This window comes from Tamandua tetradactyla, chromosome 6 (assembly GCF_023851605.1).
Source record: "Tamandua tetradactyla isolate mTamTet1 chromosome 6, mTamTet1.pri, whole genome shotgun sequence".
Taxonomy (NCBI): Eukaryota; Metazoa; Chordata; class Mammalia; order Pilosa; family Myrmecophagidae; genus Tamandua; species Tamandua tetradactyla.
The window spans coordinates 160,074,424-160,094,081 of NC_135332.1; the positions used below are offsets into that span (position 1 = coordinate 160,074,424).

The 19,658-nt window shown below is 33.5% G+C and overlaps 1 long non-coding RNA gene across 1 annotated transcript in view; it reads right to left on the bottom strand.

Moving 5' to 3' along the window:
• The window catches only part of LOC143686461 (uncharacterized), a 63,783-nt gene extending 45,671 nt beyond the window's left edge, over window positions 1-18,112 (bottom strand). The window contains exon 1 of the long non-coding RNA XR_013177171.1: window positions 17,939-18,112. This is a non-coding gene — a long non-coding RNA (uncharacterized LOC143686461). The remainder of the gene's footprint in view (window positions 1-17,938) is intronic.
• Between the last annotated feature and the right edge of the window lie 1,546 nt (window positions 18,113-19,658).

Genomic DNA, 19,658 nt, shown 5'->3' on the forward strand with positions numbered 1-19,658 from the left:
GGTTACTTTGGTGCATATTCCATGTGAACCTAGAAAGAATGTTCTATAAATGTCAATTAGGCAATGTTGGCTATTGGTGTCATTCACGTTTCTATATGCTTACTGATTTTGTCTCTTTATTTTATCTGTTACCGAGAGAAGTGTTGAAACCTCTATGTAAAATTGTGAATTTGTGTGTTTTTCCTCCAGGATCTGTCAATTTTTGCTTCATTTATTTTGAAGCTTTATTTTTAGGTATATTCACTTTTGGGATTGTTATGTCTCCATGGAAAATTGAACCCTATCATTTACCATGCCTTGTTTATCTTTGATCTAAATAAGCATACTTGTCTACATTAAAAATTATTATAATAATATGATATAATACAGCATAATATAGTATATAGTATAATACAATAAAGTATTATGTTCCATTTCCAGGTTTCTTTTGGTTAGTGTTGGCCTAGTATATATGTTTTCATCTCTTTATTTTTATATTTTGTGTAAAATTCTTTACATCTAAAGTGCATTTTTATTTGTTGATGTAGAGTCTGGTCTTGCTTTTTATCCAATCTGACAATCTTTTTCATTTAATTTGTGTTTAGGTCATTCACAGTTAATATCATTATATTTATGGTTAGATTAAAATTTACCATCTTCCTAGCTGTTTTTATTTTGTTTAATACGTTGTTTCTTATTTTTCTCTTTTTCTGCCTTCCCTTGTGTTGATTGAGCATTTTTGTGATTCCATTTTCTCTCTCCTATTGACTTTTTAAATTTTCCCATTGCCCTAAAGTTTACAATGTTCATCTTTTCTTCCCTGAACCTACCTTAAAATAATAATGTACCACTTAATTTTTAGTGTGAGGATGTTACAAAAAAATGTGTTCTCCATTTCTTTCTCTTGTCCTTTGTGACATTTTTGTCATGCATTTTACTTTTATGTATGCTATAAATGCACAATACATTTTTTCTATTCTTGCTTTTGACCAGGAGTCAGCCAAATATGATTCCTGGGCTGGTTTGGTAAATAAGTTTTTTTGCAACACAGCCCTGCCCTTTCATTTATGCATTGTCTCTAGCTTATTTCACAGAGTTGTTAATTGCCGCAAAGACTGTCTATCCCACAAAGCCTAAAATATTTACTCTCTGGCTCTTTACAGAAAAGTTTTGCCAGACAGTCAGTTATCTTTTAAAGTAAATAAAAATAAACAACTTCATTTTACCTTCACTTATGCCATTTACAGTTCTCTTAATTTCTTTTTATAAATCTAAGTTTCAGTGTGATATCCTATTTCTTCTGTCTTATAAACTTTCTCTCTCTCTCTCTTTTTTTTTCTTTTTCTGGCAGAGTAAGTCTGTAGCAGGGATATCTCTTGATTTTAGTTTTTTCTAGGCATCTCTATTTTTGAAACATTTTGTAAATTTTTTTTCCTGTGTGTAAAATTCTGGATTGAATTTTTCTTCTTTTCCTTTCCCTCCCCCCCATCTTCCTCCTCTTCCTCTAACACTTTAAGGCTCTTACTCCATTTTCTTCTCGTGTACTGCTTGTTTCTTACAAGAAACCTGCTGTAATCATGTCTATCTGTACTTCTCTGTATGTAAAATATCTTTTCCCCTTTGGCTACCTTGAAGGGTTTCTGTTTTTGTTTGCAATAGTTTGAATATGATTTCCCCACCCTTTGTTAACATTGTTGTTGTTTTGGTATTTATCCTTCTTGATGCTGTCTGTGCTTGTTAGAATTGGCTGGCATTATGGGCCACTATCTCTTCAAATATTTTTCCTGCCTTTTCCTCTATCTTCTCTCCTGGGTTTCTGATTTTGCATTTTTAAAGATCTTATGATATTTTCCACAGCTCTCGGATGCTTTACTCTGTTTTCTTCCCCACTCCTCTTTCTCTATGTGTTTCAGTTTCACTATTGTTCTATCTTCCATTTGTTATTATTTTTTTTCCTGGCCCGTTTCAATTCTTCAGATGAACCTGTTGGACACGTCTCATCTATATTTTTCAGTTGTGGTATTTCCATTTGTTTTCTTTTGTTTCTTTTTTCTTGGTAGTGTGCTGTTTTTCTTGTCTTTTGTTTATCTTGTTGTTGTTGAAATGTGACCAACTGGTGTAAAATCCTGGAAACTGAGATAAATAGGTTGTGGGTTTGGAAATAGGCATATGCTTCTTTCTGATGGGCCTTCAGAGTTGGAGTTTAAGCTAATACACGGAGGTGTTGGGCTGGGTTTGAATTTGTTGTGGCTGTGTTTAACCTCAGTGCACTGCAGGCTTCAAATTCCTTGCATTTAGGGTGGGAGCTTGTGTGCCAGCACTTTTTTTCCTCATTGTCTGCTCCACTTTGCATCTTGCCTTTATACTGTGCCCCAGAGAGGATGTGACTCAGTGCCCTTGGAACTTTCTAAGTTGTGTTCCACTTGTTACCAGTTCCTTGGTACTTGCTAGCCTCATGGGGGAAGGCGGGAGGATGTTCTGGCTTTCTGTTTAGCCTCAGTCTCAAGCAGGCTCTGTCTCCCTAAATCTTAGGTGTGCAGCTTTTTTAATGGTTCTGTTCCTCACCTGCTATCGATCCGAGAGCAACACAATTCTTGCCTCTCCATCAGGGAGAGAGACCTTTTATCTTTACTCTTTCCCAGTTTCACTGCCTCCACCAGCGCCCTAAGTGTGAACTTCTTTGTTGCCTTTCCTCTATGGAGTAAGACTTTTTAAAAAAATTGTTTTTAATAAAGGTAAGTGTCCGGGTGGATTTTTACACCCATCCTGCAGCAGTTTCCCAGGTCTGCATAAGGAGGATGGTTCCTGCGGAAGTGCAGTAATCTTTTTTTTAATTTTATATTTTTTAATTTTTTTTAAGGCTTTAATGATTTGATGATACTATCCAATGGTGCACTTCTTTTGCTTTGTTTTGTTTTAACTTTTTTATTGTATAGTATAACAAAGCAAAGAAATAAAAAAGCAACAATTTTCAAAGCACTCTTCAATAAGTGTTTACAGGATAGATCTTAGCGTTTGTCATGGGCTACCATATGATCCTCTCATACCTTTTCTTCTAGCTGCACCAGAATACAGGAGGTTAGAGGGCTTAAATATTTTTTGTCATCACAATCGATTTTTTTCCCTCTTTTTTTTTTGAGAAAAATAGCATATATACAAAAAAGCTATAAATTTCCAAGAACGGCACCACAATTAGTTGTAGAAGGTATTTCAGATTTTGACATGGGTTACAATTCCACAATTTTACATTTTTTACCTCTAGCTGCTCTAAAATACTGGAGACTAAAAGAGATATCATTTTAATGATTCAGCAATGATATTCATTTGATAAATCCTATCTTCTATGCACAATAATCTTTTTATGAGCAGCTGGTGCAGTCTATGTTGAAAAGAATCTACAAGATGGCATGAACCCCCACTGTATTTGTGCTGCCCTCACTTTGCTCCAGATTCCATTCTCTCACCAGTGACACTCAGCCTCCGCCAATGTACTCCCTCTTCTCGCTAAATCACTGATTTCCAGCTGCCTCTGCAAATGCTCTAGCCTGTCTCTTAGTAGGCTAGTAGTGCTCCTTAAATTTTGTCATTTTAAATGCCCTGTAACCTCACTTTTCCAGTGGCTTGAACTGAAACTTGTAATTTCTTCTGTTTTTTGCTACTATAAGGGTGAGAACAACTCCTGCTATCCCTTTACATCCTTGAGTGAAAACAGGGCTCCTTAACAGTGTTTATTCTTCATTTTAATTTCCTAAATGAACCTACTGTAAAACTAACATTTATTATGTGAACTTCTATGAATTTTTACACATGTATGTATTTGCAAAATAACCATCATACTCCGAATGCAGAATTCTTCCATCATCTCCCCAAATCCTAGTGTTATTCCTTTGTATTCACATTCTCCCCACACCTCTAACTCATAATGATGTCGGACCACTTATAGGTTCATCTTTTCAAGAATATCACATAAATGGAACCATATAGTATGTAAAATTTCAAGATTGACATCTTTCACTCAGAATAATTCCTTTAAGATTTACCCAAGTGGTTGGATATGGCAATAGTTTGTTTCTTTGTATTGCTGAATTGTGTTCTATTTTATGTAGGCATACATAGAGTATTTATTCACCCAGTGAAGGATATTTGGGTTATTTCCAATGATTCAGAATAATATGCAGAAATGCTAGATATCCCTGCATACAAATTTTTGTGTAAACGTGCTTTCAATTCATTGAGTAAATATCTAACAATAGGGGGCAGGCAATGGTGGCTCAGGGGCAGAGTTCTCGCCTGCCTTGCCAGAGACTGGGGGTTTGATTCCCGGGGCCTGCCCAAATTTAAAAAAAAAAAATTAATGTGTATATATGTATATATCTAGCAATGTGCTTTCCAGGTCATATGATAAGTGTATATATAACTTAAGAAAGTGTCCAGCTTCTTCCTAAGAGGCTGTTCCATTTTTCATTATGGTCAGCAACGAGTGTGTGCTTTAGTTACTTTGAATCCTCACCAGCACTTGATATTGTCAGTATTTTTATGTTGTCATTTTACTCACTTTAATGTTGTGTAGTGGAATTTCATTGTGGTTTTAAATTGCATTCATTGATTGGCTAATGATGTTGAACGTATTTTCAGAGTCTTATTTGTCATTTGCATATCAATTTTGGTGAAACCAGAAAAATCTGGTTAAGATTTTTGCCCATTTTAATTTGATTGTTTGTTTCCCAACTGTTCAATTCTGACAGGTCTTTATATCTTCTGGCACGTGACTTTATTGGATATGTGATTTACCAATATTTTCTCCCAGCCTTTTTGTTGTCTTTTTATTCTTTTAATAGTGCCTCACTCTCTCACAACACTCAAAATTTAAATTTGATGAAATACAATCTATAAATTTTTTAAATTTTATGTTTCATGCTTTTAGTGTCATATTTAAGGACTTTCTAACTCTGAGTAACCAGCATTTTCTCCTATCTACTTTTCTAAAAGTTTTAAGGCTTTATGTTTTATATTTATATCAATGATTCATTGTTAATTTTTGTGTAAGTTGTGTGGTTCAGGTGAAAGTCTTTATTGTTTTTATATTTTTTTGGCATGGAGACTTCCAATTATCCTGATATCATTTTATGAAAAGATTATATTTTCTCCATTGAAATTTCCATGTTTGTATGGATCTTTTTTTATATATATGCTATATGGCGGGGGTCACATTTCATTCTTTTTCTATGTGAGCATCCCATTATTGCAGCATCATTTGTTGAACTTTTTGTTTTTCTGTTTGTTGAGAAGAGCACAAGCCAGGCATTGAATCGGGTCTCCTGCACGGCAGGTGAGAATTCTAGCACTGAACTACCCTCGCACCCCCTGTATGGATCTTTTTCATGGTGTTTTCATGACCAAAAGTTTTAATTTTGATGAAACCCAAATTGTCATATTTTTTTTTAGGGTTCATGATAATTGTACTTTATTAAAATGGTTTTTTGCTTAAACTTAAGGTCACAAATATTTCTTCCAATGCTATTTTTCCTAGAAAATGCCGTTTTAGCTTTACATTTGATTCTATGATACATTTTGAATTATTTTTGTGCAAGTGCTATGTAAGGGTTGAACTTTTTGCTTTGTTTTGTTTTGGTTTTGGCATATGAATATATAATGAATCTAGCACCATTGTTTGAGAATATTATCCTTTACCTATACTTGTATTAACGACTTTAATGATGAATATCAGATTAGCCTATGTATATAAATTCTCTGTTTCAATTATCCATATGCTTGTATTTATATCATAATCACACTATCTTGTTGTTCAGTTTCCTAATGCTGTCAGAATGCAGTATTTCAGGAATGGATCGGCTTTTATAAAGGGGATTATTAAGTTACAAGTTATAATTCTAAGGCTATAGAAATGTCCAAATTCAAGTACCAACAAGAGGATAACTTCTCAGAGGAAAAGCAGCATGTGGGGTTTCTTTGTCACATGGGAAGACACATGGTGACACATGCTGGCCCTTTGCTCTTGGGTTTCATTGCTTTCAGCTCCTGGTTCCAGTACATTCCACTCTGAGCTTCTTCTGTCTCCAACCATCGGCACTCTCTGCTCTCTGTGTTGGCTCTTTTAAGGATTCCGGTAAACTAAGTAAGACCTACCCAGTATGGGCGAGGTCACATCTCCATCTAATCAAAAGGTCACACCCACAATTGCGTGGGTCACATCTGTGTAAAAGCAATCTAATCGAGAGGTTCTGCCCTATAATGTTGGATTAGGATTAAAAGAACATGCTGCCCCACAAAGATTGAATTAGGGTTAAAAGAACAAGGTTTTTCTGGGATACACAACAGTTTCAAACCAGCATACTTGTTTACTGTAGTTCTATAACAAGTTGTAAAATCAGGTATTGTAAGCCATCAGAGTATAAGTTTTTCACTTCTTTTGTTAAATTCATTCCTAGGTATTTTATTTTATTTTTATTCTTAAGTATTTTATTCTTAGGCTGTTGTAAACTTAATTGTTTTCTTAATCTCATTTTCAGATTATTCTTTACAAGCGTGTAGAAAAACATTGTCTGTTACCATTAAGTATGATGTTATTGTGGGTTTTAAATAGATGAGCTTTATTAAATTGAGGAATTCTATTTGTTCATCTTGTTGCAAGTTTTTATCATGCAAGTGTTGAATTTTATCAAATGCTTTTCTGCACCTACTGAAATGATATTGTGGTTCATATGCCTTATTCTATTGATATGATCTATTACATCAACTGATTTTTGGATGTTTAATAAATTTTGCATTCTTGGGATAAATCCTCTTGGCTGTGATATATAATCCTTTTTATTTATCGCTGGATTCTATTTGCCAATATTTTGTTGAGAAATTTTTTATCTATATTTATAAGAGAAATTGATCTGCGGTGATCTTTTCTTTGCTATTAGGTTAACACTGGCTTTATGGAATTAGTTGTGAAGTGTTTTCTTCTCTTTTATTACTTGAAATAGTTTGTGAAGAATTCATATTAATAATTCTGTAAATGGTAAGATTAACCAGTGAAGCCATGTGAGCATAGTGTTTTCATTTTTGGAAAGTTAGTAATTTTGATTTTGTTGATTTACTCTATTGCTTATCCTTTCTCTGTGCCATAAATTTCCACTCTCTATTATTATTTCCCGCCTTCTAATTGTTTTAGGTTTAGTTTACTCTTCATTTTCCAGCACCTTAAGATGTAAATTAATTTATTGATTTGAGAAATTTCTTCTTTTTATTGTAGGAGTTTATAGCTATACGTTTCCTCTAAGAAGTGCTTTTACTGAGTACCATGCATTTTGCCATTATGTACCTTCATTTTTATTCATCTCAAAGTATTTTCCAATTTCCCTTGTGATTTATTCTTTTTTAGGAGTACGATGTTTAATTTCCACACATTCGTGAATTTCCCTAGTTTCTTACTATTATTGATTTCTAATATCATTCCATTTTCGTCAGAGGGCATATTTTGTATGATTTCAGTCTTTCTAAATTTGAGGTTTGTTTCATGGCCTCGCCTATGGTCTATCCTGGAGAATTTTTCTTGTTCACTTGAAAAGAATGTGTATTTTATTGCTTTTGGGTAGAGTGTTCTATAATTTCTGTTAAGTGTAGTTGGTCTATAATGTTCAGAGCTTCTGTTTAATTTTGATCCTCTGCCTAGTTGTTCTATTCATTATTGAAAGTGAGATATTGAACACCCCAAGTCTTATTGTTGAAATGTCCTATTTTCCTGATTCTTTTGTCAGTTTTTGCTTCATGCATTCTGAGCCTCTTTTTTTAGGTTCATATATATATATATATATATATATATATATATGTTTAATTGCTATATATTATTCATGGATTGACTCTTTCATCATTATAAAATGTCTCTATGGATAATTCCATCATTGTTTTTGATGTTTTAAAGTCTATTTTTTCTTAATATAATTTCTTCAGGTTTTGTGGTTGCTGTTTGCACTAATATATAAATTTTTCCCAATCTTTTACTCTAAACTTATTTGTATATTTAAATCTAAAGAATTTATATTTATATTCATTCATTGATATTTAATCAATATAAATTTAAATTGCTGATACAGTTGGATTTATGCTGCTCTATTTTTCATTTTCTATATATCTCATATTTTTGTTCTATTTCCCTTTACTATTTTAATTTGTTTTAACTGAATACTATAATATTTTCTTTTAATTAAATTTTCACAATTTTTAAAAATTTATTTTCTTATGATTGCTCCATGGCTTACCATATACATATTAACTATTAAGATTTACTTAGAATATTACTAATTTAATTGCAGTGATATATAGAAATGTTACTTCTATTTCATTATCCCTCTTTGTGTGCTCTTTTGTTATACATATTACATCTATATATGTTACAAATCCAATGATTTGCTGTTATAGTTATTACTTTATAATTTTATGTCTTTTGAAAAAGTTGAGAGGAGAAAGTAAGATATGTATATATTTATAGGATTTGTTATATTAACCTTTTCTTTATCACTTTTCATTATCTTCATTTGTATCTGTAGGTTACCATCTGGCATCAATGAGTTAGAACAATATAGATTCTCCTCCACCTCCTTTGTGTTATTATCATCAAATATGTTTGTCACCATGCCATAGACACAACAATGTAATTATATCATATTATTTCATGCAATTGCTTTTGAAATTATTTAAGAGAGAAAAAGAAGACAAAAATATGCACTTTTACTGAATTATATGTTTGCTTGTTTACCTTTGCAAATGATCTTTTTAAATGTGCATTTGAATTATACTTTGTGTTTACTTGATTTCAGCCTGAAAAGTGGATTAAATAACAATTAATTCTTTCAGTTTTTGTTTATCTAGGAATATCTTTATTTCAGCACCTCTTTTTTTAGCATGGGCAGGCACCGGGAATTGAACCCAGGTCTCCAGCATGGCAGGTGAGAACTCTGCCTGCTGAGCCAACATGGCCTGCCCTCACCTTCATTTTTAAAAGATAGTGTTTTTCTTTTGGGCACTTTGAATATGCCATACCACTGCCTTCTGGCCTCTATTGTTTCTGATAAAAAGTCAAGGTTAATCTTACTTGGGGTTTTTTTTGTATATGACAAGTGATTTTCTCTTGCTGCTTCATGATTTTCTTTTTCTTTCAGCATTTTTACTATGATGTGTCTGTATGTGGATCTCTTTGAGGTTTAACTGTTTGGATGTATAGATTAAGATTTTTTGGCAAATTTAGGAAGATCTGAAGCATTGTTTATCTGAATATTTTTCCCTCTCCCTTCTTCTGGTACTCCTTCCTGTACCTATGTTGAAGCAGTTAATTGTTCCTCAAATTTCTCTTCCTTATTTCTGTCTGTTGTTTGGATTGCAGTAATTCTTTCCATTTTTATTCAAGATCACTCATTCTTTCTTATGGCAGTTCAAATCTATTGTTGAGTCCCTCCAGAGTATTTTCATTTCAGTTATGGTCGTTTTCAACTCCAGAGTTTCCATTTCCATTTTATAAAATCGATCTCTTTATTGGTATTCTCTATTTGATGAGACATTATTATCAAACCTTCCTTTAGATTTTTTAAGCATACTTTCCTTTAGTTCTTTTAACATATTATTTATAATGGCTGCTTAGAGGTGTTAGTTTCATAAATCCAATAACCAGGTCATTGCACAGGCAGTTTTTGCTGTCTGCTTTTGGTTGTGTATGAATCATACTTTTGCATGCCACTTAGTTACTGTTTTTTGTTTTTTGCCAAAAACTGAGCATTTAAAATAATATATTGTAGAAAATCTGGATAATAAGCTCCCCTGCTGTGGGGCTTGTTTTTCTTGTTTGCTTGTTGATTTTCTTACAGGCTGATGGCATATTTTAGTGAAATCTTTATCCCCTGGAGTATGAAGCGTCTGATGTCTCTTCTCAGAGGACACAGCCTTGGGCATGCACACTGTCACATGGGTTGACAGTGATTTGAGCAGGGCTATTTTTGACTGTGTCTTTTTCTCTGGTCTCTCTGCTAAACTGTATCCCTCTGATGGCATCATACCCAGCTGATAGCCTGCAGTAATTGCTGCTTGATTGCTCTATTGTTCTTGATAATGCTCTGGGGGCATAAATCGCTCCAAAGTCTGATCCAATTAAATTTTAATTCCTTTGCATGGGTAGGTTTGAGGCCAGACTTTGATGTTCATTTGTCCTGGGGAGAGCTGTTCTTGGCTATCTTTTCCCTGGTTCTTTCTGATACCTAGTTAACCTATGGTTTAGCTTGCTCTCATGAAACTACCAACATTCTCTAAATTATTTGCCACCAAAATCTCCATTGTTTTCAAGAGGAAACAATGGTTAAAATAAAAAAAAAATTAGGAATTATTTAAATTTAGGTCTGACTGGTTAAAATAAATAAATTTCCTTTGTGGAGAGCTTCTGAGCTCTTTGTTCTTATGATCTGCCTATACCTCTAGGCAAATCTCTGAGACTCTCTGTAGATATGAGAAGGACAGCATGCTTCTCTCAGAATGACCCTTATGCTTTATGATCAGGTTGCTGTGCAGGATGATAGGCTCTTGTCTTCTCTGTTTGCTTATCCCTGGAGCCCTTGCCTGATGAGTGAGTTAGGAAAAGGAAAGTCAGGGTCCCAGTGTCTTGGCATGACATTCCTGAGGTAGAGTTTCTATTCTACAAGTGTGGGCAGGACGGAGAAAAAAAATTTCTGACTTCTTGGTTGTAATTGCTGGCACCTTACCTCTGCAACTCATGTATGGGAGAGGTAAGTAGTGCTGGTGGCCTAACCCTGCTGAAGAGATACTAAAGCCACGAACTGGGAGCTGTGGGGATAGGGAGCACTGGGATCTTCACTGCATCTATTTGGAGTGGAATTTCTGTCACAGTGGGTTGAGATTGGGGAGGGGAGGAGCAGGCTGTGGTTCAAATGCTAAAAATTCTTGCTCTTCCTAATGAGTTTTAGTACATCTTCTGAAATGACTGTTCTTCATATGTGTATGCCTTTGAAACAATTTCCAGAGGCTTTAAATGGTTATTTTTGTATAATTTTCACCAGTTATATTTGTCTCGGGTGAACAAATCTACAAAGATTCTAATACCTCCATTCTCGAAGTGGGACCCTTCCTGCTGTGATTTTGATTGGCATTGCATTTAATATAGAGACAAATTAGGGAAAAGTATGTTTGAAATAATATTGAGCCTTCTGACACATGAGCATAATGTAGCTCTCCATGTACTTTGGTCATTTTTAACTTCTCTCAATATTATAGCTTTCATATGTCTTGCATATATTTTATTAAGTTTATCCCTAGTATTGCATGTTTCTGATATTATTGTAAATGATATATTTTAAAATTTAAACATCTAGTAGTTTGTAGATTATTGTTAGTAGAAATACAATTCATGTTATTTATTGAGGTAAAATTGCCACAATGCAAAATTAAACACTTTAAAGTGTACACTTCAGTAACATTTATTGAATTCATAGTGTTGTACAATTATCACCTTTATTTAGTTCCAAAACCTCTTCATCATCCCCAAAGGAAATTCCATATGCATGAAGCAGTCAAGTTCCATTCCTCACTCATCTCAATCTCTCACAATTACTAATGTGCTTTTCATCACTGTTATGGTTTTAATATGTCCCAAAAATGATATTGTAAAGTCTTAACACACAGTACCTCAGAATGTGATTTTATTTTATATAAGGTCATTGTAGATTTAATTGGTTAAGTTAAAATGAGGTCATACTGATGTAGGATGGCCCTCAAACCAATATGATTTGTATGCTTCTAAGAAAGGTTTAAGAGGGGTTCTGTGTATGGAATAATGTCACGTGATGATGGAGGTGAGTTTGAAGTGCTGCAGCTGCAAGCCAAATAATGCCAGGGATTGCTGACAAGCCATCAAAAGCTAGGTAGAGGCAAGAAATGGCTCTCCCCTATAGGTGTTAGAGGGAGCATCACCCTGTGAACAACTTGATTTCACATTTCTAAACTTTAGAACAATGAGAGAAAAATTTCCATTACTTTAAGTAACCCATTTGTGGTACTTTGTTATAGCAGCCATAGGAAACTGATCCAGTTACTATTACTTTATCTATTCTGGATTTTTCATCATTCAATATCTGTTCCTTTGTGTATGACTTATTTCACTCGACGACGAAGTCTTAAAGTCTCATCCATTTTATTTTTACATTTTTACATATTTTGTAATATTCCATTGTATGTATTTACCTCATTTTGTTTAGCCATTCATCTGCTGATGGACATTTGTGTTGCCTCATCATTTTGGCAACTATGAATAATGCTGCTATTAATATCATTGTAAAAATGTCTGCCTATGTACATAGACATAGAATTTGTATTGCTGGGTCATACAGAATTTCTGTGTTTAACTTTTGAAGAGCCACAAAACTATTTTCCGCAATGACCACACCATTTTTAACGCTCATCACAAATGTTTTAAGGTACCTGTTTCTCTGCATCTTTGTCAGCACCTTTTATTTTCTATTCTTTGATAATACTCATTGTATTGGATGTGAGGTAGCATCTCATTGTGGTTTTGACTTACATTTCCCTAATGGCTAATAATATTGACCATTTTAAAAGTTGTTTTTTTCTCTTTTTTTTGATGAGTCATAGGAGTCCTTTATGTATATTCTGAATATAAACCCCTATCAGATATGTTGATTCCAAGTATTTTCTCCTGTTCTAACATGTTGCCTTTTCAATTTCTTGAAAATATCTTTTGATGTGCAAAAGTTTTCAAGTTTTACAAAATCCATTTACCTACATTTTCTTTTGTTTCTTGTGTGCTTGGTATAAAGTTTGATATAATTTAATGTAGCTACCCACCTATTTTTGGATTAACATTGCATGGAAAATCATTTTCCATCTTTTTGCTTTCAGCTTTTTTTTTTGTCTTTGTATCTAAAGTATTCCCTTACAGATAGCATATCACTGGATCATTTAAAAAGAAAAACATTCTACCAATTCACTGCCTTTTAATTGGAGAGTTTAATCTTTTTAATTTTCAAATAACTAGTGATAAGGGAAAACTTACTTCTGCCATTCTGCTCTTTGTTACATATCTATATGTAACTGTATATATATATATATATATATATATATATATATATATATATATACACCTTTTTATTTCTCAATTCCTCCATTACTGACTTGTTTTCTGATTTTTTTTTCTAGTGTATATTTTGATTCTCTTCTCACTTCTTTTTCTGAATATTTTAAGTTGTGTCCTTGGTAGTTACCATGGAGATTAAAATTATCATCTTAAATTCATGACAATAAGACTTGAATTGATACAAACAGTTTCAGTAGCAGTAAAATCTCTGTAACTTTTAAACTCTGCCCCCTGCCTTATGTTATTGTTTTCATGCATTGTATAAGTTTATAAATATTAATTCATTCAGTTTTCTTTTACAGCACATAAGGAAGACTTACAAATCATAAATGAAATATTCCCAGAATACTATTTACCTATGTTACACTATGTTTGCTTTTGTCCTTTATGTGTTTGTATGATTTTGATTGGCTCTCTAGTGTCCTTTCATTTCATCCTGCACTACTCCATTCAGCGTGTCTTCTAGGACAGGGTTACTAGTGATGGACTTACTCAGTTTTTGTTTGTCTGGGAATGTCTTAATTTCTCTTTCATTTTTGAAGGATGATTTTGTTGCATATAGAATTCTTGTTGACAGTATTTTTCTCCCAGCACTTTAAATGTGTCATCCTATTGCCTTCTGGCTTCCATGATTTCACAAGAGAAATTAACTGTTAATCTTGAAAATCACGTATATGTGATGAGTCACTTTTCTCTTTGTGCTTTCAAAATTTTCTTTTTCTATCAACAATGTGACTATATTTTGTCTTGTTCTGGATCTGCTTCAGTTCATTTGCCTTCTTGGATGTGTAGATTTATATCTTTTATCAAATTTGGGGAGTTTTCAGCCATTATTTTTTATATATTCTCTCTACCATTCTCTCTACCCTTTCTCTCTCTCCTCTCCCTCTGAGATGCCCATCATATGTATGTTGGTATGCTGCATATTGTTCCATTCTTTCAGTCTCTAAATTTTTCTTCATTCTTTTCTTTTCCTGCCTGTACTTTCCCCCTTTTCCTTCTTTTCCTGAATTCTTTGGATTATTTTGTAATGTCTTTTTCACTTAGTAGCTACATTTCTTGGTTGTGTTTAGTTTTAAGTGGTTGTTTTAAGGCTTATAATATACACTTTTAACATGCCAAAGTCTATCATAAAATAAATTTATACCATTCCATGTGTACTACAAGTTCACCAGTGTACTTCAACTTTACCTTCCTGGAACTGCATTATTGTTTCTTTAAGCTAATCATATTAGCTAATCATATTGTTTTCTTTAAGTTAATCATATTTGAAGTAATTTAAAATGAAACAAAAATATCTTTTATATGTATATTTTACTATAGGTTTACTATTTACGGAGGTCTTGTGTGTATAATGTTTTCTCCTGGTATTTTCCTTTTACTTTTCTTGTGGTGCACTGATGATGGGTTATTTCTATGTTTCTACATCTGAAAACATCCCTATTTCACTTTTGTTTTTCATTGATTGGGAAACACCCTTATTTCACTTTTGTGTTTCATTGATTTTTTTTGTTTAGAATTCTTTATTGCCATTTTTTCTTACAGTATTTTGTAGATGTTTACCATTGTCTGCTGTCTTGCATTTTTTTCTAATGAAAGTCTGCTGTAAACCTTAACTTTGTTCCTCTACATTTAACTTGCCCTTTTCTCTTGGCTACTTTAAGAGTTTTCTCTTTATCTATGGTTTTCAGCATTGTGATTATATTGCACAATAGAGGCAGATTTGTGGGCTTGTACAAATATGTAGTAAATCTGAGTTATTTTTTTGTCAATCTTGTACAAATATGTAGTAAATCTGAGTTTTTTTTGTCAATCAACCAAAAATTTTCTCTAACTAGCAGTTATCTTTAACAGTGGCTTGCTAACTTGAATACCTAAAAACTTGGTAGGCTCTCATGTCTACTTTTTCTCCATCTCTGCCAAGATTTTTACAAGCACAAATTCCCTGCATTAAATATTTTACTTTTTAAAATATCTAAAATGCTAATTAATTACACCATGCAAATTTTATGGCAAAATTATGAAATTTATACTAACCCATATATACACATATGTCCATAATTTTCTATGTATTAAAATATATTCATAAGTTATTTCTAACTCTAATCCAGTACCTCAGGATTTAGTCTAGCCTTTCCCGTAACTTTTTCTAACAGTCTTTGCAATTAAAAAATACATTTCTTCTGTCTTTGCTTTTCTCCTTTTCATCCCTGTCAAACTCCTGGACTCTGTAATCTTCCCTGACACCCCACTGATAATGAATAAGTATACTTTCCCCCCTTTTTATTAATGTTCTTTGCATATCTGTATTCTATCATAACACTTTTTCCATAATTTTGAAATTATGTATTCAAATATTTAGTCTGTTCTACTCAGTATTGAAATCCTTTAAAGCAAAATAGTTTTTCATAGCCTTGGTAGCTCAAGACCCAGTATTATAAACAAGTATACTCAATCAACTTTTGTTTAAAAGATAAATGAATCAATATTGAACCATTTCTCTAGTATGGCATGGAAATGCCTTAGATTACAATTCCCAAAGCACCTTGTCTGGAAGCTGCACAGACATCAGAAAACAGAAGTGTTTCGGGGTCTAAATTGTTTCATAAAACAATAGATTACCTAAACTAAATATTTTTTTTTAGTTTAGGATTTTTCAGAGAGTTGTTGTACATCATGAGTTTCCTAGATGGCTATAAATTTGCAACATTTTCCAAACTTTTGATTACGGGGACATTTCTCTTGATAAATCACTTGAAACTAGTAAATATTTCAAGAAGTGTTTAGAGTTGAACTCCTGGCTCCTTTAGCATGAACCCAGCTAAAATTGCTGGTCCATAACATGACGTTCTTTCTTTGAGAGTGAAGTATTTCAAACCATTGCCTTGGGATAATGGGCAATAGTTGTGTGTGTGTGTGGTGAAATAGTGACAAAATGTTAGTTTTTGTGTTATCAATTACTACAAAACAAAACACTACAAAACTTAGTAACCTAAAATAGCAATCCATTATTGTATTTACACATATTTTAAGTAAGTAAATGCAGACGAGTAGTCATTATTTGGGGCCTCTTACATGGTTACAGTGAGATGTCATCTGAGGCTACAGATATCTGTATATCACTACCATTTGACTACATGTCTAAAATGGCTCATTCTGAGATGGTGCATTACAAGATCAACTTTCCAAAAGACCCAAATGAAAAACTACATGAATCCTTATGACCTAAGCTTTGACGTTTAACAGCATCACTTTCACTTCATTCTATTGGTTAAAGCAAGTCACAGAGTTAAGTCATATTCAAGGGTAGGGAAATTAATTTTGCTTCTCAATACAAGAATTAGTAAAGAATTTCTATCACATTCATCCATCTGGCTGCAAATTATTTACATTCATCCGTTCAAAAGGCTTCCAAGCTTTTATCTATTACAACAAAACCCAAGACTCCAAAGCTAGATTTTTAAAATCTAAATCAGATTTAAGTGTACAAGTCTCCTTGCATGCTGCATATTCACTACGGTTTCCCTTGATCTGAATACTTGTGATCTAAAAGGAAAAGTTATTTGCTCTCCAAACATTCATTAATTTCCATTTACCCTCCTATTTAATTTTGGGAGTGAGGAACAGGAGTCATGTAGTATTGAAATTCAATTCTGCACAAATTATCACTGCTTTGGTTGATGTTCAGTTTTGCTTCCTGGGGCATATTTTCTGTGGCTTTTGGTTCCACACCTGGGCTTTTAGCTCTACCCACCTTGACGTTGTTCTGCCTTGTGTGTCCTCTTTCCTTTTTGGCAGAAAAGAGAAAAATGATTATATTTGCAGCTGAATAGCTTTTCAGTCTGCTTCCTGTCCATATAAGGTTATGTGTTTAAAAGCTTTTTTTTAATTTTGAACTGTCTTTCCACCACCTCTTTTATTTTAGCTGAACTAATTTTGGTTTTACCAATATAATTCTTTTCAAACTTTGTTGGTTTCTTATGAAATTCATCATCTTTCAATGTATTAGACAAAAAAATAGCTACTAATTTCTTCAAGACTGTTGACTTTTTTAGATTGAGAGTGAGGGTACTGTATAATTATGTCTTAAGAATATTATAAGACTATCTAGTTGAGAGAATTTATGAGCACACTCTTAAATCTTTCTCGTCTTAAAAGTAGGTTTTATTCCTTCAACTCACCTTTGAGATGATCTTTACCCTGAGGCTTTTTCTTACTTTGAGAGCCATCTAGAGTAGCTGGTAATTAGAACCAGTTTAATTGTTGAACAAAGGAAGTCCTGCATCCTTTATATCTCTCTAAATTCTGCTTAAAATCTGAGTTTCCATTTTTTAAAAAATTCATCTTTCCTTTATGATATGTGGCTAAAAGAAACCAATTGGCATGTTCAACAATTTCCCTGGAAATTTCCTTAACCAGTCTACCAGTTCACTAGGTCAATTTTCTATTTTTCACATTACTGTTGGTCACATTACTGCTAGGCCATAAACTTTCTGCCACTACATAACAAAGGTCATCTTTTCACCAGACCTCAATAATAATATCTTCATTTTCATTCCAACCCCCAAATCCTTCACAGGAACGTCGACTGGATCAGCATTACCTGGTCTCAAGAATTGCCTGGTCCCAAATCCAATGACACATGTTTTATGTTATTATTATCATACTTCCTCATTTCTGATAACAAATTCTATTCTAGTTATCTCTTCTTCATAGCATACCACCCAAAACATATTACTTAAACAACCATTTAATATTACGTCTCAGTCCTATGGATCAACTGGGAGCAATGCGGTGACTCACATGTAAGGTCTCTCAAGTGTCTGCAGTCAGATGTTGGTTGAGTCCTTAGTCATCTGAAGGCCCAGCTGGGTTGCTTGTCTGTGATGGCTTGCTCACATGGCTGGTGGTTTGTCCCGGCTGTGAGACCTCAGCTTGAACAGACCATTCTAGTGCCTGCTCATAGTGTCTTGAAGTTCTAACAGCATGGCAATGAGTGCTAAGAAAGAGTGTTCCAAGGACAAACATTCCAAGAGACCCAGATGGGAAAAACTGCTGGGCTTCTTTTATTCTGGTCTCATAAATCACGCAGCTTCATTTCCATGGAATTGTGTAGGTCAAAATGGGTCACAAGGCTAGTTAGATTAGAGGAAATAGACTTCACTTCTCAATGGGAAGAATAGAAAATCTCAAATTGTATAAATTGCTTAATTCATAATTTTGACTGCTGGGTTCAATTTTAGTTTTCTTACTGATTAACTCTGAGTCCCATAGAATTTTTCTAATGTATTCTGTTAAAGAAAAAAGAAGATATATATTATATATACATATATACACATATATATATATTCAAGGTTCTCCAGAGAATAGACCCAACAGGATATATGTGTGTAGATAGATAGATAGATAAGTAGGTGATAGATGATAGATGGATGGATAGATAGATAGATAGATAGATAGATAGATAGATAGATAGATAGATAGATAGATTTTAAGGAATGATTTGGGAGGCTAGCAAGTCTGAGATCTGTTGATAAGATTGGCAGGCTGGAAATTCTGATAAGGGTGATCTTGCAGTCTTGAGTCCCAAATCCCCAAGGGAAGCCAGTGGGTTGAAAATTATAAAAAGAATTGATGAAGCCTAGAAGTAAAATTTCTTCTTCTCTGGAGCGCTCGAGTTCTTTGCCCTTAAGACTTCAATTGATTAGCTGAGGCCTACCCACATTATGGAAGCTGCTTATGTTAAAGTCAACTGATCATAGATGCTAATCCCATCAAGAAAATGCCTCTAAGCAATGGTAGGCTAGTATGGGCCAAACATTAGGTACCATAACCTAGCCAACTTGACATATGGAATTAACGATCATCTATATGTAAATATATACATATATTTTATATCCTTTGCATATATATGAAAGAAAAGCAAGCAAAAATTATTACTATATTCATATTACCTCTTTTTAAAAAATGAGGTAAAACAAATTTCCATTGTAAGAGTCCAGCCAACTAGAGTCCTTTTCTTTTTCTTTTTGTAGCATTTTTCTAAGTTCACAAAATAATTGCATTCACACTTATTGAATAGCTATTAAGAATTGGGGGCTGTGCTAGGCCCTAAAGATACAAAGTTAAGATATCATCCCTGCTCCAGCTGAAATATGATGGAATAAAATATTAATATGAATAAGTTTGCTATATGAGAATGTCACTTATCTAGCTTCAGGCACTGTTTGCAGTTTTGTCCCAGTTTAGCCAATCAGTATTTGCTGAGCGCCTAAGACAGATAAGGCTAAGGTTTAGAGAGATTGCTCAATGGGTGGTTAGAGTTCAATTCCCAAGCCACGCAGTGAGGTATTCAGATTAATCCAAGTACAGAATGAGCTGAAGAAGGCAGTTTCTGAACTTGTCTGTGCCGTTGATTCCTCTAGCCACTCAAGAAGAATGCTGATTTCAAAGAAAATGCAACATTTCAACAAAGAGTGTTTGCTTTATGCATAGGTGCAGTGAGCACAATCTTACATGGAAT